Here is a 26,429-nt window from a genome sequence, read left to right on the forward strand (position 1 = left end):
TAGAGAAAGCCCTCGCACGAACCGAAGACCCAGCACAGCCAAAAATAAATAAATAAAAATAAAAGTAGCTATAAAATTTAAAAAAAAATGTATAAGATGAAAAGTGACATCAGCATCACGGCAAAGTAAGACGTCTACTGTTTTGTCCTCCCTGTCACCACCAGCACCACCACCTCCCGCCAACAATAATAATGCAGCATCCATCCACCAACAGAAGTGCCTTGTGGGAAATACAGAATCCAGCACTATATGTCAAGAGACCCAGGAGGAGTCTCACCCATCCAGCATTAGGTAATAGACATATAGACCTCAGTCCTGGCTGTGGACCCTGCAGTAGCCCATGAACTGGCTCCAGCCACTCTTGGCTATGGTCTGGGAGCCCCTGGAAAACACTGTCTTAGACAAATACCCAAGAACAAGAGAGTCTTTGTGGAAGGCCAGGTCACCAAAGAGGTTCCAGTATACCCTTGGAGGGGGAAAAAAAAAAGAATTTGATGCTTTGGAAAGGGTAAGAAGAACAGCTTGACTTTACCTGCAGCACCTCTCCCCCAAGACAACACAGCTTATGGCCAAGAGAGTTTCTCCACCTGTGATTTCTCTCGCCAGGGAAAGTAGAAGCACGTAAGTGAGGACCCAGCTTCCCCAGCTGTGTGGGATACTGCCGAAGAGGCTCATTTCTCTCTTCCCCCACTCGGAGTAGTAAATCGTGAGCTGCATGAAGAGGCTGGAAGGAAGAGGCTGGGAATGTGCGGCAGATAGGACTCTCAGAGGATATTAAAAAGGACACAGGTCCTACACATTGTGTCACAGACTCCATCAAGAAGCTCACCCATGACCCCCTGGGAATGCCTCACCTGTGGATCCCCCCCCCCCAACTAGCCCATGGGCACTACCAGCATGCCTCACCTCCACACACCCTGACCCTGTGGCTAGCTCCCTGTGCATGTTCCCAGTTGCAGTGGTGAAAGTGAGCTTTGGCAGATGGCTGGTGAGAACACACAGAAAGCTGGCCCAAATCTGTGAGGCAGGGAGAGACCACAAACTTGAGCTTTAGTGCCATCTTTTGGAAAACAAAAGGGAGAATGTCAGCACCTGTCCTAGTGTGTTGCAGGATCAAGGGAAAACATACAAGCTTAAGAATTCTGACAAAAGGAAGCAAAAACTGTGAGCATGTATATCCAGAGAAGGTCTGAGAAAGCCTCAGAATCACTAGCAGAACTGACAGAAGGTATTTCTCTCCTGAAGCCAGTTAGTGAAATGAAGGAGGTAATTACTATTTCAAATGTGAAGACTCAATGCAACACTTAGAGCATCAACAGCAGAATGTACCAACCAGAACAAAAATCTGTGAGATAGAACACAGGAACTTTGAAATTACCCATTCAAAGGAGAAGAAAATCATGAAAAAAAGAAAGCCTACATGATCTATGGCATATCATGTAAACAACAAGTGACTGAGTTATTGGAGTTCAAGGAGAAGAGAGGGAAAAGGGGGCAGAAAGCTTCCTGAAAGAAAAAATGGCTGAGAACTTCCTAAATCTGGTGAGAAATTTGGATAACCAAGTTCATGAAGCTCACTGGTCACCAAACAAAACCAACTAAAGAGATCCTCTCGAAGATACATTAAATAAAGCTTTCAAAAATCAAAGTCTAAGAATCTTAAAAGCAGCAAGAAGAAAGAAGCTTTTAACTTCCAAGGTAACCTCCACAAGGGTATCAGTGGATTTCTCAGCAAAGAGCTTACAGGCCATGAGAGAGTGGAATGATACATTCAAAGTGTTGAAAGAAGAAAACTACCAACCAGGAACATTCTATCCAGCAAAGTTATCCTTCAGAAATGCACGAGAGTTAAAGACTTTCCCAGACAAACAAAAGCTGTGGGGATTCAAAACCAGTACCATGAAAACATACAACACACTGGTAAAGGTAAGTATACAGTCAAATTCAGAATATTCTAATACTTTAAATACTCTAATACTCCAAAACCCCCATCGAAATGGGTAGGAGATGCTAAGACACAAACTCACCATAAACCCCACCCCCCACATGGTGACACACAACATGGAAGGAATTCACAACTCCCACTCCCTGAGGAGTGAAGGATTTGGACCCCACATCTGGTGCCCAACTTCCATCTGAGAGATGGATTCCCAAAACATCTAGCTTTGAAAGCCAATAGGCTTGTGTCCACAAGAATCCACAAAGCAAACTGAGAGAGTTCTTAAAGGGCTCAGGTGGACTCACCATGGCTAATCCCTCAGGGCCCAGCAAAGAGGCAGCAGACAGAAAAAAGCCCAGTCTTTCCATGAATGAGGTCTATTTGCTCATCTTAAAAGCTTTGGCCAGAAGGACAGACTTCTAATTTAAAATACATCAGAAGTCACTCTAATATTCTCCAGAGAACACAGAGACAATCTCTAGTAAGTATATCCAACAAAATAAGACAGAAAACCCGAATAAACACTTTAAGAATGAGCAAGAGGCCATACTCACAAATATGGGAAAAATTTTTTAACGTAAAATAATAATATTGAGTTACAATAAAGCAAAAATCTAGATGAAATGGATGATTTCTAATAAAAATGACCCAAATTAACTCAAGAAAATAGATAAAATACAAAAATACTAATAATCACAAAATGAATAGAAATGATAGTTTAAGATCTAACCCCAAAAAGGCATCAGTCCAGATTGTTTTATTATTCTTACTTTTAATCATTCAAAAATATCAGTAGAACAGAAAATATACCAGGCACTATTCTTAATGATTGAGATTCAGCAATAAGCCAACAGAAAAAAATCCATACTCTCACAGAGTTTACATTCTAGAGGTGATGAGGGTGACAAGTGGTGGAGGAGGAATACAAACAATAATAGAATAAATAAGTAAAATATATCATATGTTACATGGTATGTAGGTTGAATAATAAAAGCCTTCTACCCACCCCAAAGGCGCCCATGTCCTAATCCCCCAGACAAATGATTATGTTACTTCATGTGACAAAAGGGACTTTGCAGATGTGATTAAGAATCTTGAACTGGGGGACTTCCCTGGTGGCGCAGTGGTTAAGAATCTGCTTGCCAATGCAGGGGACATGGGTTCAAGCCCTGGTCCAGGAAGATCCCACATGCTGCAGAGCAACTAAGCCCGTGTGCCACAACTACTGAGCCTGCACTCTAGAGCCCGCGACCCACAACTACTGAGGCCCGCACGCCCAGAACCCGTGCTCCGCAACAAAAGAAGCCACCGCAATGAGAAGCCCGTGCACCACAACGAAGAGTTAGCCCCCTCTCGCCACAACTAGAGAAAGCCCACATGCAGCAACAAAGACCCAACGCAGCCAAAAATGAATTAATTAATTTTAAAACAAACAAACAAAAAAAGAATCTTGAACTGGGATAATTCTCCTGGATTATATAGGTGGACTCAGGGTAATCACAGGGTTTCTTATAAGAGGAAGGCAGGAGGGTTAGAGTCAGACAGACAGATTTGAATATGCTACACTGTGACTTTGAAGATGGAAGAAAGGGCCAAGAGCCAAGGAATGGAGGCAGTCCCTTCAAAGCTGCAAAAAGCAAGGAAACAGATTCTTCCTGAGAACCTCTAGAAGGAACCAGTCCTAACACCTTGATTTTAGGACTTCTGATCTCCACAACTATAAGAAATTTGTATTGTTTCAGCCACTAAATGTGTGCTAATTTATTACAGCAGCAATAGGAAACTAATACAGATGAAAAAAATAAGTAAAGCTGAGTAAGGGCATGGGCTGGCCAGGGAGTACAACAGCCTTAAATTAGTTAGAGTGAGTCTCAATTCTAATAAGCCTTGTTAGGTAAAGTGTTCCAGGGCATAGAAGAAAAAGTATGATAAACTACATCATGAACAAAATTCAAAGACAACAGATAGAAAATTAGGAAAAAATGATATACAAATGGCAAATAAGCATATGAAAATTTATGCAATTTCAATAGTACTGAAAAAAATGGAAATTAAAACAATAAAATAAAATTTCTGTTTAAGAGAATGACAAAAATTTTAATTATTATCATCCAGCACAGTTGAGTGTGTGGATAAAGGGCAATCTCTTAAATGACTGAAAGAATTTTAAACTTGTATAGTCTTTATGGAGGGAAATTTGGTGACCGCTATAAAATTTTCAAATATTCATACCGTTAATTACATTCCTAAGAATCATCTTATAAAAATGTTTATACTCAGAATCAAAGAAGAAGTAAAATGGAAAGATATCCCATGTTCATAGATAGGAAGGCTGAATATTGTTACAATGTCAGTTCTTTCCAACTTGACCTATAGAGTCAATGTAATCTCAAACAAAACCCTAAGTTTTTTTTTTTTTTTTCCTAAGTTATTTTTTTGAATGTTGACAAACTGATTCTAAAGTTTGTATGGAGAAGCAAAAAGACCCAGAATATACAACACAATATTGAAAAAGAACAACAAAGTTGGAGGATTGATATTACCTGACTTCAAAACTTATAAAGCTACATTAATCAAGACATTTTATATTGGCAAAAGAATAGAAGGATAGATCCATAGACAAAATAGAGAGCCCTGAAATAGACCCACATAAATATAGTCAACTGATCTTTGACAAAGTTGCAAAAGTAATTCAGTAGAGCAAAGATAGTCTCTTCAACAAATAGTGCTGGAACAACTGGACATCCACATGCAAAGAAAGACGAATCAAGACACAAACCTCACATCCTTCAGGAAAATTAACTCAAAATGGATCAGAGACCTAAATGTAAAACACAAAACTATAAAACTCATAGAAAATGGCATAGAAGAAAGACACGAATACAATACCAAAGACATGAACCATGCAAGAAATAATGGATATGCCGGGCTTCATTAAAATTAAAAACTTCTGCTCTGTGAAATATCAAAAGATTTCGAAGACAAGCCACAGACTAGGAGAAAATAATAGCAAAAAAAACACATTTCATAAAGGATTGTTATCCAGATATTTTGGGGGTACTCTTAAAAACTCAACCATAAGAAAACAAATGACCTGATTTTAAAATATGCCAAAGATCTTAACAGATGCCTCACCAAAGAAGATGAAGACATAAAGATGGCAAATTAGCATATGAAAATATAGTCCACATCCTATGTCATCAGATAAATACAAATGAAAAATAAGATACCACTACATGCCTCTTAGAATGGCCACAATCCTGAATAATGACAACACCAAATGCTGACAAGGATGTGGAGCAACAGAAACTCTCATACGTTGTTGGTAGGAATGTAAGATGGTACAGCCCCTTTGGAAGACAGTTTGGTGGTTTCTTACAAAACGAAATATACTCTCAGCATACAATCCAGAAACTGTACTCCTTGGTATTTACCCAGAGGAGTTGAAAACTTATGTACACACCAAAAAAACCTGCACATGAATGTTTATAGCAGCTTAATTCATAATTGCCAAAACTTGGAAGCAACAAAGATGTCTGTCTGTAGGGAAGTGGATTAAAAAACTGTGGTAAATCCAGACAAATATTATTCACCACTTTAAAAAAAAAAGCACTATCAAGCCATGAATAGACATGGAGGAACCTTAAATGCATATTGTGAAGTGAAAGAAGTTAATCTGAAAAGACTACATACTGTAAGATTTCAATTATATGACATTCTGGAGAAGACAAAATTATGGAGATAATAAAAAACATCAGTAGTTGCCAGGACTTAGCGGTTTGAGGAAAGGAGAGATGATTAGGGAGAGCACGGAGAATTTTTAGGGCAGTGAAAATACTCTGTATGGTATTATAATGATGGATATATGTCATACTTGTGTCCAAACTCACGGAATGTACAACACCAAGAGTGAATCCTAAGGTAAACTATGGACTTTCGGTGATTATGATCTGTCAATTTAGGTTCATTCTTAGTAACATTCTTAGTAAACAAAGCAAAACAAAACAAAAACCATTCTGGTGAGTGATGTTCATAACAGGGGAAGCTGTGCATGTGTGGAGGCAGGAGCTAAACAGGATATCTCTACACCTTCCTCTCATTTTTATTATAAACATAAAACTAAAAAAAATTAAGTCTTTAAAAAACTCTTACATGAATGTCCAAGAAATACATGCAGTGTTCACTGCAAAAATAATAAAAACAACTTAAGTTTTAACTAATGGGGAATTGTTAAATAAATTATGACATATCCATAAAAAGGAATACTGTACAACAATTAAAAACAATTTAAGGTAGATCTATTTATACTAACATGGAAAGATATTCACAGCACATTATTAAGTGAAAAACTTAAGTTACATAATTATGTATACACTATGGTATGCAGCCTCTCAGATGGCCCCCAATAATCACCATATTCACACCTTTGTGTAATCCCCTCCTCTTGAATGTGGGATGGACCTACCAATTTACTTCTAATAAATAGAATATGGTCAAAGTTATGGGATATCAATTCTGAGATTAGGTTACAAAGAGACAGTAGCTTCCTCTTGCTTAATATAATGGAAGCCAGCTGCCATACTGTGAGTTGCCCCATAGAGAGACCCCTGTGTCAAAGAACTGAGGGAGGTCTCCAACCAACAGGTAACTGAGGCTCTAGTCCAACAGCCTCATCAATAACTGAATCCTGCCAACAACCACATGAGTGAAGTTGGAAGCATATCCTTCCCAGGTGAGGCTTCATCTGACACCACAGCCTCAGCCAGCATCCTAACTGCAGCCTCACGAGAAACCTGGAAGCAGAGGATCCAGCTAAGCCACACCCAGATTCCTGGCCCACAGAAATTTTGAAATTATGTTTGTTGTTTCAAGTTACTACATTTGGGGTGGGGGGGAATTTGTTACACAGCAAGAGATAACTTGTACAATCCCATTTTTATATTTAAAAAAAAGTTAAACTATGTTATGTATATGTATGGAGAGGATTGGGAACTTGCATGCAGGGATAGATGTGTGGAAGGAGAACATCCAACTGCTAATGGACTTTCTGGACTACAGAATTAGGAGAGAAGGAAAATTGCACTTTTTATTTCCATACTGTTTGAATTTATAACAATAAGTCCGTATAATTTTCATAGTCTAAATACATATTTACTTGGAATTTTTCCTGTATAATTACCCTTGTATCATGTTCTTGACTGGTAATAGTGAGGTACTACTCTGATTGTTTAGCCAAATGTGGTGATGGATTTTTCACCAACCCACTCACAAGCTCCCTCTCTTGTAAGTGGTATATTCTTTCAAGGACAGAGACACCACCAATGAAATGAAGCAAAACTAATTGACCTTTACAGGAACTTAACCTCTGGTTTTAATAAACTTTTGTTAAAAGTAGGTTTTAAGTTCCATCACCATCAGCTCCAGTAACCCAAAACCTCAAATGATCAGGATAATTTTTTCTATATTCTGAACAACTTTAGTCTTCCAATCTCAGAAAAGAACATCACCACAGCCAAGAAACCCGAGGTCATATACTGTTCCTTTCTTTCCTTCAGCAACCACATCCAATCAACCGTGTTTGTCTTGAATCACCGCTTTTCTCTACTTTCATGCTACTGCCTCAATCCAACCACTATCATTGCTCCCCTAGACCACTGCAATAGCTCTCTGACTGGTCTCCCTGTTCCCACATCTGCTCACCTATAAATCTTTCCTCATACAGGCCAGTATGGTTTCTTTCCTTTACTTTTTATTTTGAAATTATTTAAGACTTACAGAAAAGTCGTGACACCAGTACAAGAATAAACAAAGAACCTCTCTATACATTTCCCCCAAATCCCCAAGTTAACATTTACCACATTTGCTTATCATTCTCTCTCTCCACACATTTTTTCTGAAGCATTTTATACATCCTGTTACCAAGGCTCTTGCCCCAGAATCACACCCCTGCCCCTCCCTCAAATGGAAACCAATTGCTCTTATCTAAGTTTCAGGAGGAAGCTGCAAAGAGAAAAACAAGAACTGGTTAGAACCAAGTAGGCCCAAGATGGTCAACATTTGACTTGCAATAGACCTTGAGCTTCATTATACACTTATTGTAATACATTAGCTAAATGACACACCCACCAGCACCATGATGGCTGACAATTGCCATGACAACAACTGGAAAAACCCATACAAGGACTGAAAAGGAGTGTTGCCTCGGTTCTAGGTTCAAACCACACCCCTGTTCTCAGATAAGTCATGAATATTCTTCCCAATCTTTCCAGCTCCCTCCCTTTTACGTCGGCCCTCTTATGTATATGGCATCATATATACAGTGTCAGTTTGAGAAGCTGATTTGCAAACTAAGTTCTCGCTTCTCCATTCCTTGACCATTGAATAAAGCTTGTGCTGTTTTCAGTCTCAGCATTGGTTTTGTTATTGGCTTAGTGAATCCAAGCGGAAGGAGAACCTCCTTGGCAGAGACAAGGGGTCTCCACCTGGGCTAGGACCCCAGGGTGGGTCCAGGTGACCATCAGTAACAATCTCACTTTTTTACCCCTCAATACTTTCAGGCATATTTCCTAAAAGCAATAATTTTCTCTTGCATAAAGAGTACACTTATCACAATTAACATTTCATCATAAAAAATGTAAAAAGTCAGTTGTACCTCCCTCACCATAATGATAAGCAAAGCCTTTTAGGTTGTGATGTCTTAACAGTTACTGCATGAGTGCTAAATGTTGCTTTTAATTAAACAATAAAGAATGTAATGTCATTTCTAGTATCTTTTTTTATTAAAAAAAGAGTACACATCAAAAATCAGGAACTTAGCACTGATAATTCTATTATCTACAGACCTTATTCAAATTTCACCAGTTGTCCCTTATTCAAATTTCACCAGTTGTCCCAGTTGTCTTTTAAAGAGTAAATAAAACTATGCCACTCTCCTGCTATAAATACTCCAATGACTATCTATTATATTGTAATACTACCCAAAATTCTTTACTTTGGTGGAAAAGGCCCTGCATGTTCAGATTCCTGCCTATTTCTCCATCATCATCATCGCCTCCTAACACTCTCCCCATTCCTCACTTTAATCAAGCCCCACAGATCTTCTTTCTGTTCTTGCAGTACATCATCTTTTTTCTACCCCAGAGCCTTTGCACTACCATCGACTGTCTGGAATGGTCTTTCCCACAGATCTTCAATGGTAACTCCTCATCACTCAGGGCAAATGTCCCTTTCTCCTTGCCTCTATGTTATGTTGCTTTCTCCTTGTATGATTTTTAGGAAGGGAGGTAGGGATATGTAATTCTAGGCTGTTATCATGTTCCTACAAGAACTCTAAAAGATTGATTTCTTTGTACTTTTGTGTCTATTTTGTTGTATTCAATTTATTTATAAATTGTTAATCAGCGTATGGTACATACAGGATATTCAAATTTAAAAAAACCCCTCTTCTTAAATCTCTAAATAAAGAGCAACGTATAGCAACGTATACTACATTATTATTCTTGAATATTTATCACAAAGTTGGTGTCATTAAGGCAGCAGTGATTTCTTTCTCTCTTCGACATATTAACAGTGTAAAAGAATAGGCATTATTTCCCAAATGCAAGCTTACCTATAAGTATTCAACGTGAAGTTCTGATTACAAGATGTGATTCTAAGGACATAAATTAACTACTTTGTTTCAATAACCATGTATCATCAGTGTTAGTGTGTAAGGCATTTATATAAGGGGTGCCCTAAACATTGCTCAGAACTACAGCAGAATCATGAAAACAGTACCAGAGAACAACATGTTAATTCTAAAAATGACAAGATAGGAAGTAGAAAATGATTATTGCTATTATTTGGGGCTTTATGACATTTTTCTGTAGTGCCATCCTGTGTTGCCCCTACTTCAGGTAGCAATCTCTCTCCTTCCTACGCTCAATGACAAGGATTACATGTTTGAATAAAATGTCAACAACCCACATTATGCAGGGTAATGGGAATCCATCATCTAAATATCGTTGCAACTAAGGACTGTCATGTTCAAATTCTCCCTCACTATTCATAGCTGAGAGAAACAACATCTTTAAGACCTTGCCTGAGTTTTCAGCTAAAAACCACTTGATTTCAAGGTGACAGAGTATGTTCTTCAGAGCTGTTACCACCTTGGATAATTATAAAGCTAGAGAAAGGCTGTGAGAGGGAACAAAAGAAGATTAACACCTCTGCATGTTGATGCAGCATAACCAAGGCGGGGTTGCCAGTGACCCAGAACTAAGAAAGCTGCCAATTGGGAAGAAAATTGAAATAAGATGCAAGTGAGGAAACCTTTATCAACAATTAAAAACAAAGAGCTTACTTCATCCTTTTGAAAGCTATAGACATTTGTGGCTAAAAACAGAGGATTTTGAATACCATCAAGGTCACAACTGCAAATAGTGAGTTGATTGGCAGTATAAAAAAACACAAAGAACAAAAGGATAAAAGTAAACAAAAATATTGTTGAAATGCAAAACAGGGAACTGGGAACAAGATTTCACATTCGGCCTTGGCACAAGCGGGGGGCGGGGGGGGGGGCATGGAGAAACTTTACCAAAGTTTATGTTGTTTGCTGTTGTTGCCTGAAGATTTTGGCTAGTTGAAGTCAGTACTACTCTTTTTCAAGTTAGTTCAATTCAACTAATATATTCTAAACCAGTGACCTCTAAATCCTAGTTCACCAGGATACGGGGAAAAAAGATACTCAAACTTTTTATTTTTTATCTCTCTTTTAAAATATCTACCTTGTAGATGTTAAAATGTATGTTCTATATTAGAACAACAGTACACATAAATTACTAACTATACCAACAAGCCTATAGTGAAGATAAATAATCAAAAATTGTTTATTGAGAAGGGGTGTGTGATCAAAAATATAGATTCTGATTCAGTAGGTCTAGGGTGGGGTCCAAATGACTCTGGTGGACATTTTTAACATATATTTATTCATTTTAATCCTTACAACAATTGTACCATTAGGTTGTACAATATTCCAAGGCAGGTATTATAACTATTCCCATTGTCCAGATGAGAAAACTGAGACATAGAAAGGTTAGGTCATTCCCCAAGTTCACACAACTAGTGAGTAAGGGAAGCAGAATTCAAATACAGGCAGTCACACCAAAGCCAGGGTTCTTAAGCACTGCACAACAGTCTCTCAAGAAGTTAGGGAACTCTGACTGACAGAAAATAGTTAAGCAATAAAGATTGGAGAACTAAAATCCCAGGTAGGAGAGATGGGTGGGCGTCCAGTGGGGAGTTTCACCAGTCTGAGTAACACCCTAACACAAGGTTTTCTCACTCATGAGTACCAAAGTATACTCCCCAGCAATCCCTCACATGTTAGTCACATTTGATTGGTTTTGTGAGATGGGACAATTCTAGAAAGACAAAGATAGGAAATAAGATGCAAACACTGCTTCAATAAAATATCACCCAACCAGAGCAGCTCACTGTCATTTTTTTTTTAATAGAAAGCTTTCACCGTATGGAACTAATTATCGCCATCTGCCGTTCCATACTTCTATTTCCTCTCTAACAGCTCATTCTTCAAAAACTCAGTAGCTTCCTCCCTTTACATTTGTAAATGCTGTTGACTATGGATAAAATCCATGTTTACTTTCTACTCAAAACCTCATAGGAAAGCTTGTTTTAATCATCCACAGATGTTTCATTCAGTTCTGCTTAGCTTGGCACAGAACTTCAGAGGGAAATAAAAGAAAAATCTTTATTTTATATTTCAATTGTAGATTGTTACAGACTAAATAAAACGCCAAATTGTTACTGGAAACAACACAGCCACTGTAATAACGATAGTCGACATCTCATTTTTACAATTATAATTTTTTCTGGCATTTGTTGAACTCAAGATGGTTTCCATATTTTACAAAGGGCTTTTTTCCCCTTCTCTGAATGAACCTGCATTGAAGCCATAGAACTTTGTACTTTATTCTTAATACAATCTTATACATTTGAGAAATATTGATATTGTTGCATGATACATAGTGATTAGGCTTTTAAATAATACTTTCGACCTTCTGGTATCATGCTTTGTGATACATGTTATCCTTTTGAATTCCTTTTAAAACACCCATTAACCCCAAATACACTCTATACATATCTAATACGTCTATGGGTCTGTTCTTCCTGGCTTTCCTTTTTTTTATTTAACTAAAGAACAATTGATTATATATAAACATTCACTGTGAATTGCATTTACACTTCAGTTATTAAATATAAGGGGTGAAAGCAGCTTTTCTGGTGCAAAGTGTATTTCCATGAATTTATGGTAGATTCTCTACTGATCTCTAATAACTTTGACATGAGTGCTTAATATGTACACCATTTCTTTATAATCCTACCCCTCCAACCAACCCAAAGGTCACCTGATTCATTGATATCCTTAAATTTTCTAATGAGGTCCTTTCTCATTTCTTTTCATCCACTAATGTCAAGAATCAAACTATACTCCCCAAGACCTAGTCCAAAATTTATCAAACATTTATCTCCTGCTAAGTCCAGCCAATCACACTGCTCCTTCAGAAGCATTTCATTTAAATTATATTCACACAGCAGAGTTCATTTTGACCTTTTTTTCTCATTCCAGTGTGTTAAAATATTATAAATATTAACTTGAGCTGTTTTTACCTTTGATTCAGTACACATGGTTCTAGACATATTCTCTCAAAGCACTAGAAAGAGCCTCTGTACATATTTTCTTAGTATCTCCTCAATGATGACCCCAGAATGAGACCAACTGACTTGATTAGAGAGCCAATTACGGCTCCTTGTAATTGTTCCAATACACATGCCAAAACCCTGGTTTCATTGTGCTTATTTTGCTTTATCAGAATTCTATCCTACTGTTCTCCTAAAAGTGTCTATTCAGAATACATGAGTTAAAGAAGTTGTGTGTTACCGGAGTGAAGAATGAATATATTAGGAGGGATGATCGAGATTTGGGTCTAAATGATCGAGATTTGGGCCTAAGAGAAGCCACCAAATCAAATAAAATGTTTTAAGTCAAAGTAGGAAAAGAAACAGTTTTCTTTACATCACCATATTTTCCTACGTAAAAGTGACAACCCTTCAAAGAAGAGTTCTAAATTCTATGTTGATAGTGAGAAAGAATATTTTCTCAAATTATCTCACCTACAAGCTATATACAAATATGACCCAACAAAGACAATGAACAAATCTAGTAAAGACCTGACTGTACTTTTTGATGTCAAGGTGTAACTAAGATTCTCTGCCCTTAATAAAAGCTAATAGTGGTTATGAATAACTCAAGGGTTTTTTAAATTATTGCACAAGTCATTCATTTCAGAAAAGGGAGTAAGATTTAGTCATCCTTTGATATCCAGACACTGTAATCAAGACAACTGGATTCCTATGAGGCAAAGACAACAAATTATGATCTACCCCACAAGAATAAACAAAACTTGAATCCTAAACTAAAGAGTTTTTCCTGCTATAGACTTCTGCCACCATTAACATGGTAATGACACTAAAATCTTGTCCTCTGGACATGTGTCCCCTTTAAAGAAAGAAGAGAACTTAAGTACTTTAGCCCAGGGATCCCCAACCCCTCCGGGCTGTAAACCGGTACCAGTCCGCAGCCTGTTAGGAACCAGGCCACACAGCAGGAGGTGAGCGGCAGACAAGTGAGCGAAGCTTCATCTGCTGCTCGCCATGGCTCGCATTACCGCCTGAACCATCCCCCCTACCCCCAGCCCATCCATGGAAAATTTGTCTTCCACGAAACGGGTCGCTGGTGCCAAAAATAGTGGGGACCACTGCTTTAGCCTAATTTCTCTATGCGTATATAATACTGGAGGATCCTTTTATGAACATAAAATACAGGCCATTTGCTCTGAAAGTAGGAGTGAAAATAGAGTGGTCAAATTTCTAAGGAGATTGTGATTAAAATGAAAAGCTGAGGAGACAATAAAAATACTGTAAGCCTATAAGAAGAGAGGCATTTTATTTTATACCATAGTTAAAAGTTAATATAATTTATTTTTTTTAATTCAGATATAAGGTTTTAAACATCTCAAATGTAAACAAGTAATACCTTGTAGGTGGATCAATTTAGAAAATGTCAAGAAAGTTCCACCCACTTCTACCCAAAAAAGTCAGATGGTTTTTAGTTTCTTCATCTGTGAGATTGTCTATTTAATATCATATTTCCTCAAGTCTAAGATGTCATTAATTGTAAAACATTTTATTTGCTAAGAAAAAAATCATGCCACTTAAGTTATGATAGTCCATCAATGGTAAAACACATCCCCATTTTGGAGACATTAAAATGTGAAAAAAAAAATGTGCATCTTACATTTGGAGAAATACAGTAAAGTCCTTTCCATATATTCACATAGAAACAAAACCCTAGTTCTGGAATACAGTAAAATACTTGCTTTGGGGGGATACAGAATGTATAATAAATGCTTTAAAGAAAGAAAGAAAAAGACATCTCACAGATAACATGGAAAGTCACCTTGCCTATACGGGTTCAGAAATCTGTTTGAACTTTCCAATATATATTTTTCCCACTATGGCCTTATATACCTATTTATTTTACCTTTAGTGCTGATTATAAAAGTAAAAAGTATTTATAATTTAAATTATAAAACTTTAGAAAAAGGTTCCTGATAAAGATCTGGCCTGATTTTGATCTGCAACAACACAGGCACTGTAAAAATAAATAACATTACAAAAAATTTTTTAAACCTTCTCTTTTTCTCTTGTTTTGTTCTTCACTTCTATATGGTCCCTTCCCACACACACAGGTGCTATTATAGTTGCTGCTACAGCCTCCCTCCACCCCTACATTGCTCACCCAGCTTCTAGAGCCTTTGCCCAACTTTCAACAGGAGACAGTCAACCTCAATCCTCCCATTTGATTCCTCTGAAGGAGGGAGGAGGGAAGAGGGAGGAGAGATGGGGCCTGATTAGAATTCAAAAGTAATAGGAAAAAAAAAAAAAAGTAATAGGACTTGGGATTCAGAAACAGCTTCAGGGAGGCTCAAGGTTAACACAATTAATATCGTTCTAACTACTTCAACTATCTTACTGTTGCAAAGAAGCAAAGGATGGTTATGTTTCTCCTCTGAGCATTTAGTGCTTTCTAGTGGATCCCCAAATTTTGTTTTAATTAGCATAATACATATGCACACAGATTAAAGGAGGGACAACCTGTTGCCCCCACGGTCCAGGCAGAGTTCCATTGCTTATGAGGAAGGGACAGAAGCAGAAACCCTTCATCTCTGGAGTGAGGCAGGAAATCTTCCTGGGCCCAGGATTCTGCACTGATGCCAAGCAGAGGTCAGCTTCTGCTAGGTGAGAGACAAGAAATTCTGTCCTACCTAAGACCAACCAGAGACACAAGGCAGACTTTGGCTGCCATGGGGAGGAGAGGAAGTAATGCTGAGAAAACCTTAACCCCAAAGCCCAGGCACACAGGAGTTGCCTAAGACTGACACTGGACCAACGCAATAGAGAACACCCCGTGCCCACCAAGAGCCCAATACCAATTCATGCAACATGAAGTGATATTCCTCTGTGGCTCAGGCAGACAGGGTAGAATGGGAACATTGAGAAAAACCTTCTAGCACCCCCAGGTCCCACTCTAAGCACAAGGTAACAGCAGCCACCACTGGGGTAATCCGAGGCCTGTGATGAACTGAAGATAACCATAGCAACAACAAAGCCCAAATCTAGCTCAACTCCTGAATAGATTGATTCAACCTCCACACTACTGGCATGAAAGAAGAGAAGGCATGCCCATTACCAGGCAAAAATACTATTTAACTCAGTCTCTTCAATTCTTCTACACATTATATCCAGAATTCAACAAAAAGTAAAAAGATATACAAAAAAAGCAAGATAAGGCAAGTCACTGTGAAATAATCAACCAACTAACAAGAGCAAACACAGAGGTGATTTAGACGTTGGAACTATCAAACAGGGACTTTAAAATAAGTATGATCAGAATATTAAAGGATCTAGAGGAAAAGATGAACAACATATATGAACAGACAGGAAATGTCGGCAGAGATGCAAACTACAAAAAAGACTCAAATGGAAATGCTGTAAGTAAAAAAACATAGCATTAAAAATGAAGAGTTCCTTCGATGGACTCATTAGCAGACGGGACATAATGAATCTAAAGATGGATTAGTAGAAAGTATCCAAACTGAAACACAAACACAAAAGAATGAAAATAAGTTTAAAAATAGAAAAAAACAGAGCTGTAGGATAATATCAAATGGCCTAATATATATGCAACTGAAGTCTGAGAATGAAAAGAGAGAAAGAAATGTTTGAAGAGAGGATTTTTCAAAATTAATGAAAACCAACAAACCACAGATCCAAGAATCCCACAGAACCTCAAGCAGGATCTTTTTTTGAAAAAGGAAAAACAAACTACCAAAAAAAACACCTAGACACAACCTAGTCACACTGCTGAAAAAACACTGAAGACAGATGGAGAAAAAAGAAACATTACATTTAGAGGAAGAAAGCTGAGTGAAAATCTAAAGTACCATCGCTTATATAATTTAATATCATAAAAACAAATTGTGATACTCATCTTGGTATCTTATTGTGTTTGATGTTTCCTCAGAATTTTCTCTGATCTGACTATAGAAGTTAAGGAAAGAGGCCTACTCTTACCCTTTAATTAATATTACCTTTATCCCTTTGCATAGTACTGGACAAAGCATGGGTATTCATTAAGTACTTGATATTCAGTAAGACTTCAGAGCAAACTTGCTTTTGCATTTCTTTTTGCACATTATCAGTGAGCTTTTCTCACAAGACCGTCTTAAAACATAAAAGTATTTTTAAATTACTTTTATGAAACTTCTTATCTTACATTCTCTACCTTTTACTTTTCTGAAATAAGAGACAAGATACACATTTGTGGGGTGGCCCCACATTTACCAAAATGAGGTCATGGATACTCTTCACTCTTGATATTTCCTCTCCCCAACACCTACATGTTGAATTTTAGATAATATTATATTCACCAATGTATTGCCTTATTACCCACAATTTCCTATGTGTACTTTGTTTTTCCTCCACAGATCATTGATTCTTCAAAATAATATCTGTAATGTCTGTTTTATATTCTGTACACAACAGATACATAGTAAATTGCTTGGTTACTAATGTTAAATATGATTAAAATACCTAGGAAGGTCCAGCTCTGCCCTTTTAATTTTAGGTCGCAGGCCCAAGAAGAGTGACCCTCAAGTACGCAGATGTGGAGTCCTCTGTCGAACTTTACCCTGACCTTCATCCATCCTCTCAGCTGCTTGTAACCCTGCTGGCCTCAGTGTCACCTTTCTGGCCCCACATCTGTCCCAGCCCATGGTCAGATTTGAGGTGCCCTGATCTACTTCTTTATCTCTGATTCCTCCACCATCACTTTATTCCCCAGTCCATGGCCTATTTTCTTCCAAGCACTGTATTTGTTCACACAGGCTTTCTAGAACGTTCCTCATAAGCTACATACCAGGTTCTAATTCCAGCCCCAGGAGTCAGACTCTGGACAAAGAGTTATCTTAAAAGTTCTGAAAACAAACAAATCTTACATAAAGCCCAAGTAAAAAGGTGATAATACCACATATGTAAGTCGTTCTTTTACTAGAATTATATTTAAGGGAAATGCAGCAAATTTTCACAAATTATCTATTAAATCAAAGAATATAATTCCAAAATTAATAGTTTAGCAGCATGTTTAAATAAATGGAATATTCAGCCTGCAAACTTCCCATAAAAGTAGAATTATTATTTCACAAAAACTTGTACCACTCTGAAGACTAGGATTTGCCAGTATGCTCTTAAAAACAAGTGTTCCTAAGAAAACTCCAAGAATCTGAGCTTAAAAGATGAGAAACACTAAAGTGTCCAATCTATTTCTCTGACCCACCCAAGGTACCACAGTTGATTCTTATTATTCGTGATAATTATATTCTATAAAGTTGCTGCAAACACTGAATTAGCAAATGCTGAACCACTAGCCCTAGAGGAAATAGAGAGTTGGGTTCTTGTGAGCTTCTAGTCACGACATTTTCATCAACCAATCAATACATAACCTTGTTTTACGTTTAAAGACACCTTATTTTATATATATTATCAAGTCACTAACACTGAACTCATGTCCAACAGCACTATAACTCATCCCTGATGAAGCTTATCTAACATGTGTTCTCTCTGTAGGGCATATCACAGCCTTCTCATGCTTAGGAACACTGGACAGCACATCAACATTACACTTGGGGGACATTTTATAAAAGCAAAGTCAACAAAAAGCAAAAAATGTGGGAAATGTGGCACTCAATAGGCCACCAAAAAAAATTAACAACTTGTTTATAGTATCAGCACTGGAAGACAGAAGATGGTCAGCTTCTTTGACCTCAGCTAGGAACATGCATGTAGGGTGACTCACATTTTTCATCAATCTGTGCATGTCCACAAATGACTGCAAATGCACTGTGAGTATTGATCTTGGGGTTACAAATAAATTTTAACAAGTAGGCAAGTTCTCAAATACATAATCCATGAATAATAAGGAGCAACTGTATCTCCACCTCAAATATCTTTCTCAATGGCCCAATCTGATATATACCTTGAACCTCATCTCGCCTCTCAGTTTACTTGTTACTTATGCATCAACCTCACCCCTTGGTTTCAATGTGTATCTTCATCCTTCTACTCATTGCTTGGTTCCAGGGTCCTTGACCCAGCAATGCCGTCACATGGATGAGCCTGGGGAAGGCACATCCTGCCTCATACATAGGCACTGCCCTGGATGCCATCTCCACACAGCTCTTGATTTCCACTATTTCAACAACATCCATGCAAAACCTAAATTCATAGCCCATTATCACTTTCTTCTTCAATCTACTAGTATTTTCAGAATCTAAAACCTCATTGGAAAAGCTTAAAGGATGAGTCTCTGAAAAAAAGGATGATTATCTGGACCATTTAGTTCTAAACTACTTAGATCATTTATAATTTTTTTAAGTCTGGGAAACCCTCAATAATTATCCCAACTCTACTTTCTCTTGCTAAGAGAAACGTGGTCAAATACTGCCTATTTTTCTTCTCCATAGAGAAGTAGTAAGTCTGTGGGCCTCTGCTTTCCTTTGGGCATGTTGAAGCTGTCGATAAAAATAGACACATATATAGACATGATTATTCATTGGTGAGCTAATTTACTTTATTGACTCTTTGTTTTAGTTCCCTCTGTAACTGAGACAGGGAAGAGGAGATTGGAAAAACTAAAGCACTGACGTTTAGACACCTTGAGCTGCATGAACAGAAGTGCACCAAAAGCTTCATAGGATATAATATCACACGTCTAAGGTTTGGAAGGAACTTAAAGGTCTTCACCTTTAAATTGTGGGCACCATCAGAGTCAGGATCAAGGCTGGCTTTGTTCACCACTGTGAGCCCAAAACATCAATACTTTGCCTAGCACACTGTAGACAGTAAAAAATATTTAGTTATTTCTCAGCAATAAAATAAATGATATATAAAACATGTGGACATATCTCAAAAAATGTTAAGTGAAAGAATCCTCACACAAAAGACACATTCTGGATGATTCCATTTAAAGGAGGATCCAGAATAGGCAAAACTAATCTATAGTGGAAAATAATCACAATAGTGGTGCCCTGGTTGGGGGCAGGAGATGAATGTAGATCGGAGATTGCCTGGGATGGGGTACCTTTAACAAGCCTTTCCCCCAGGTTTTCTGATGTGTGACCAGATTTGGGAATGACATATCTGCTCCAATCATTAGAAAGTCTTCTTTGGGGTTGGCTCATTTCATTTTTGGAAAGCTCTATTCAATTATTTTTTTCCTTCCATTGAACTAGAATCTACCTCACTGGGATCTACCACTCATCTTATTTTTGGAGCCATAAACTGAAACCCTCTCCATTATAATAATTATAGCTTTCATTATTAATGCTTATTACATTATGTTAGGTAGCATGTTCTGTGCTACACTCAATATGCATTATCTCACGGCAGCCTTTTAAATTTCATCCCCACCCACTCCCATCTTCCTTCCTTTCCTTATACCAAGCACTCAGAGGACCTTCGACTTTCAGGAAATTATGACATGGCTTCTAGTCACTTCTCCATCTTTTTCAGAAAGTGGTCACAAAGTGAACCTCAGACATTTTACTCTGCTGTGAATGAGTTTCAGATCTTTTTCTGAAAGTAGGTATTGACAGAAGTGGACACTAAACAACATAAAAAGGAGAGCCTAGAACCAAATAGAGAACATTTGGCTACTGTTCTAACTGACACCAGTCCTACTTAAAAGGAGATAGCGTGTTCCTCTATTCAGCCAAATAAAAGGGTTCAAGTGATCTGGAAACCACAGTTTCTACTGTTTACAATTTAGACATGTTTGACTGAAATTTAAAATGAATCCTTTCAGCTGCCATGTTCCATGACCTAAAAAACATATTTGTATAATATCTCAGTGTAAAATAACTTCACCTCGAGGTCTTTAATTTTTCTTTTTTGAGTAATATGTTCAAACATTTCTACTAAATGCAGAACTTTAAACAAGCTGGATTGAAAGATTTTTTTAATAAGATTTGGGGGATGAAATCACCAAGTTACCTGTTTTTTCTATAGTCTACTTAAGATTTCTCAATTTTATAATTTTTACATGAATTATCATTGTACTCTTTCATGAATCAGATGGATGGTTTAACTTTTTGGTGCCATCAGCTAACCTTCAAAGTGTTGGTATTCTTGGATGGGACACATTTTTTTTTTTTATGAATTGACGTTCTTCATGTATTCATAATGTGTTTCGTTAACATACTCCTATGTTTCTTCAACTGCTGATTTCAAAATTGGAACTCTCCATTTCCAGCATATTTAGCCACAGTTCCCAGCATATTTAGCCACTGTTAGGTTTAACTTTGAAACTGCCATTTTTGGTGGCCAAAATGGTTCAATCTTATACTAAATTTGGAATTAAGGTAAAAGGTAAAGCAGAAGTACTATCAATTAACAATTTTACTTCTGCCTCTCACTGGAATGATTCTCACTTTCCTTTCTACTGTGAACTAAAGTATAATTTTTTATCATGGATATTTTTTATAATTTTGAAAACATATACCTGAATCTGCCTCTAAGACAATCTTTTCACCATTTTGACTCAGCTGTTATTGAATAGCCACCCATCCCAACTTTGAGGGAACCACAAGTTTAAATGCAATGTCAACGTAGACTTTCAAGGGTAGGATGGAAATAAAGATATTTTATGTTCTTCTAAATAGTCTTTAAATTCCACTTCAAGTGGCTTTAAGATTATATAGAAGGTGCTTATAATTCTCTTGCAATGTGGCATTGTGCCCTAAAGAACCCAGAAATACTCAGAACCGGCAAAGATGAGGAATTGATAGTATAAAAAGAATTTTTAATAGCAAATAAATCTTTCATAGAGATATTTACATTTTGAACACCTGGATATCAAAAAGATTGTACAGCAATTATAGGAAAGAGTTATTTTTCTTTTGACAATATAAAAATGATTATTATCTGTGATAACTTACTATGAAATATTTTTTGTAACCAATGCTCTTAACTTATATTTTCCAACTTGGATTAAATATGTGTATTTTGCATCTGAGAAGGCTAATTCCTTCCCAGATCTCACCAATGTAAAATACTTTGTCTTCTGTGTTCCCTGCTATTACCATCATCTTACCCTCATGCTATCTTGTTCTATTAGTTTCGATACATACGTACATACATCTCATCTACTATTTGAACACTTCTTGAGGAGCGAGAATATGTCTTAAATATCTGTTTCTCTCTCAAATTCTTGTATACTGGAAACATCCTTGCACACCAGAGCTCCTATCTCATTTAAATCAACTGTTTTTTCCCCTTAGACCAATTTAGTTACCCTTATTTGTATCTTTCCTATTCCATCTTTGCTCCTATTTCTAGAGAGGCAACAACTGAACAATATATAATAGTCTAAGTACAAACACACCCTAGTTTTATTTAAAACCTACAACTAAGGTGATAAACAGATTTGTGTGCTTAAAGCATCTGTGTTCTATGTAATCCCAGAATGTATATAGGTACTACGTGAAAAATTAAATCAGGTATTAGCTCAAAAGATCTAATGGCCATCTCAGATGTTTCAGGTCTCAAGTTTAACAATATTAAATATTTCTGTACTACTAATCTTTCAGAACTATGTTAATAAGATCCATGTGTGGATTGAGTCACTTCACTAGAGAAACCCACTCTCAGTAACCCCAGGAAATTCAAAATTTTTATATAAGATCCCAAGGAATGTCCATGAGAGATACCTTTCAAAGGAGCACACGAATATCTTCTGCCTTAATTTCTGATTATTACTTTCAAGTAGAACATAGAGATTTCCAAGGCTAAAATCTAAGGCAAATGTCCAGATAATTAAAGTCAAAAATCACAATAAACATCTAAGTAATTGAAAGAATTTAGTTATTATTAACATGTGGAATCAAGGGCCTAGGGTTAAATTCCTGGTTCTGTCACTATCTTAAGCTGAGAGGACTTGGAACGGTCATTTAATCTCTCCAAGTGTGTTTTCTCATATCTTGAGTGAAGAAACTGTCCATCTACTTGAGAGAGATACTTTGAAAATTATGTTAGAGCAGGGTTTCTCAACCTTGGCACTACTGACATTTTGGGCTTTATGTTTCTTGTTGCAGTTCTGTGCACTCTAGGATGTTCAGCCACATGTCTGGTCTCTACCCACCAGATACCAGTAGTATACACACACCCCCTGGTAGGAACAACCAAAAGTGTCTCCAGTCATTGCCAAAAGTCCACTTTTGGGTGGGGGGCAAAATCACCCCCCACCCCCAGCTAAGAATGACTGAAATAATTGGTTTATATAAAAGCCTTCACTGACACATCAAATATTGATACATACAGATCACCTATTATGTGCCAGACACTGCGCCCAAGTCAAATAAGATGTGATTCATGCCCTCAAATAGTTTACAGCCTAGTACAAGAGACAGATAAACAAATCAACGTTTGTGATGTGATGGCAGTTTGGGAGCCTGTGGGGGGGACAGGGAACAAAACATTTAGATGTTAAAGAGTAGAAGCCACAGGAATTGGTGGCTAAATGGATGTGGGGGATGAGTAAAGGGGAGAGAGAAAAACAACATGTTAAAAATGGCTAATTATTATTTAGTACATAGGTCAAAGAGTTCTTCCACAAAAACAGGAACATTTCCCGGAAGAAAACTCACACCATGTAAATAGTCGCAAAATAAATATTGACTCCTCTGTGACTGCTTCAATTTTAACCAGTGGGGGAACCCACATAGACCAACTACTCCCTTTCTTCCCTCCAATTTGCACTCCTATCACCAGAATTATCAAGACCAACAGGGGTTGTCTAATTCCCATACTGTAATTGGACTATCAAATCCACAAAAATGGGAGTAATGCGATGAGGAACAACGTGCATAGTTTATGGTTTATTTCATTCACTGAAGAACACATCATTTTAACATTTTCTATGAGTTTTATTCTATAATCAGCTTTAAGCCCAAGTCAAATGCATCTGTACCAATGCCACCAGAAAATAAACCTAAATCAGAGTGAGAAACCACCTTTTCCCCATAACAGTGGAGATGTGTATTTTTTCAGAATACTATCTGCATGTGAGGTCCACACAGAGGTGACTATTAGCTCCCCCTTGCTGTGGAACAGCAGCGCAAACAACTATCCATTATCTCATGGCACTTTCTAGCTTGTGTGATACCAGCAAAATGTAGCTTCAAGACACAGAACACAGTATTCATTAGAGGAAAGCTAGTTAGACGCTGCCAATGGGACCCTTTGGCTTCTGGTCCTGCCCAGGTATTTGGATGAGGTCCAGGTGCCTAACCACATCAATTTCAAATGAACTTCTCTTTGCAACTGCATGTTACCCAATACCCCAAAATATATGAAAGCCTTCCTGGTTTTTAGAGTTTATAAGCCCCTTGACAATGGAATTCTGTGTGGAAATATCAAAATTCAAGTAACAAAGAATTTTTCAGAGGATCAAAAATAGAAACCATTATTGGAGTATAAAAACATTTTAGTTACCTAAGAATCCACATTTCTAAGAAAAGCAGCCTTATTAAACAACATTTGCTCAATAGGCAATTTTCCTCCATTTAATTTTCATAAATAGATCACTTTGAAATTTATTTCCCCTAACAAAGACTGCACATTAACAACAAATGATACAACATCTTCAAATTTTAATTAATGTCAAGAGCTTTATTTTGCTTCCAAGCAACTTACAGAAACATGTTATTAATATAATTTAATTTAAGGGGGCAGGCATTTGTTTTCTATTTTTAAAGAGGTGGTTCTGAAATTCTGGCCCTGTCAACATCATTTAAACATTCCTGTTCCATGCCTCAATATAATAAATTAAATCAGCATTTTAATTGTGCCCATGCTTTGTGGTTCCTGGCAGCACAAAAAGATTCTCTGTGAGTGCACGACTTCGCCCAAAAAAACCCCACTGAGTGATTAATTACTAGTCTGGAAGATATAAATATGTCTCTCAATAAAGACAGTATGGACTGCTGGAAGCTCTGACCTTATACATCTCTGTTGGACGCCTTAACTTAGCAGACATCCTCCTAATTCAAACAAGACTCTGGCTCCAGCATTCACAGACAGCTCTACGGTGATACACTGTTTCTCTGTTGAACAGCGTACTTTAATTAGCATCATTTGGTACATATACAAGAATCAGAGGGAAATCGGGTTTTTTATGTACAAATATGTAGAAATCTTAAGGTGTCTCTGCTCCTTACATAAGGAAGAACTGAGAACAAAAAATAACCTTGAGTTTTTATAAAGCACCATCTTTACATATAGTATTTCATGTTACACCCTGACATTACTCATGTTTCATTCTGAGTTAAAGGTTTGACCAAGAAACCATAACTTTATAAACAAAGACATGAACCAGTAGGTCTATCTGGCTATGTCTGAACCTCACATATACTCTCTGGACTAAGAAGCTATCTTGATCACTTGAGGGGAGAGAAGCTTACAAAAAGGACTTATTGGCCAACTTCCCTTACCTCCAAATAGTAAAAACAAGAATTGACAGAATTTCTAGAACTGTTTCTACAAGACCAAAATAAGATAAAAGGAACTATACCAATCACTGAAATCATAAATTGCAAACCAAAGTCAACTAAGTTGAAAATAAAGATGAAGAAATAAGGGGCTTCTCTGGTGGCACAGCGGTTAAGAATCTGCCTGCCAATACAGGGAACACAAGTTCAAGCCCTGGTCCGGGAAGACCCCACATGCCACGGAGCAAGTAAGCCCATGCGCCACAACTACTGAGCCTGCACTCTAAGGCCCACAAGCCACAACTACTGAGCCCGCGTGCTGCAACTACTGAAGCCCGCACGCCTAGAGCCCATGCTCCGCAATAAGAGAAGCCCCGGCAATGAGAAGCCCGTACACCGCAGCCCCCGCTTGCCGCAACTAGAGAAAGCCCACACACAGCAACAAAGACCCAACGCAGCCAAAAATAAATTAATTAATTAATTTAAAAAAAAAAAAGATGAAGAAATCGAGACTTGAAGCTGGCTCCTTTAAGTTGGAGAACTGTCATGTGTAGCTTTTCTAATGCTTTGCATTCATGATCGTGGCATTTATTACCAGAACTAAACACCACATCTCCTTTACCCTTTCAGTTTTCTTGTTTGTTTGTTTTGTTTTGTTTTTTTTCAAGGAGTGGGAAGGCAAGATTATCATACGTCATTCTGGCCAGTCTAGGAATCCAGACATCATGTTCCTAATTGTCCTGTTTAAAACAAGATGAAAGAAAGGTTCCCTAAAAAGTCAATACACATTTAGCCAAGGAAAAAAAGTCATTTGTATTCAGACTTCCACTCTACTGCTATTTATATTTCTACTGGGCCTTGCCAAAGATAGTTTTTAAGCATGGTCATCACACTTAACTGTAAGGATTAAATCGCTCAGCCAACATGAGTCTGAATTGGAGTTCCGGAGTAGACCACAAAAACAGCCACACAATTTCAGCACCTCCCATCAAGAGGTAGAGAATATTTTCCCACCCCTTGAATCTTGGTTGGTCTTGTAGCTTTGACCAATAGAATACACAAAAATGGCACTACACCAACCCTGAGCCTAGGCCTCAAGAGACCTTGCAGCTTCCATCCTCAAACTCTTGGAACTCTGTGCCCACCATGGGAACAAACCCAGGTTAGCCCGTCAGAGGTTGGGAGCCAATGTGGGAAATGACCCCAGTCATCCCAGCTGTCCCAGATGTGATCATGTGGGTCATAAACCCATCTGCCCAGGCAATCTGCCAGCTGACTGCAGATGCATAAGCGAGCCAGCCAAGATCAGTTAAGCTTAGCCCACATCA

This window comes from Balaenoptera borealis, assembly GCF_965194805.1.
Source record: "Balaenoptera borealis genome assembly, chromosome: 19".
Lineage (NCBI taxonomy): Eukaryota > Metazoa > Chordata > Mammalia > Artiodactyla > Balaenopteridae > Balaenoptera > Balaenoptera borealis.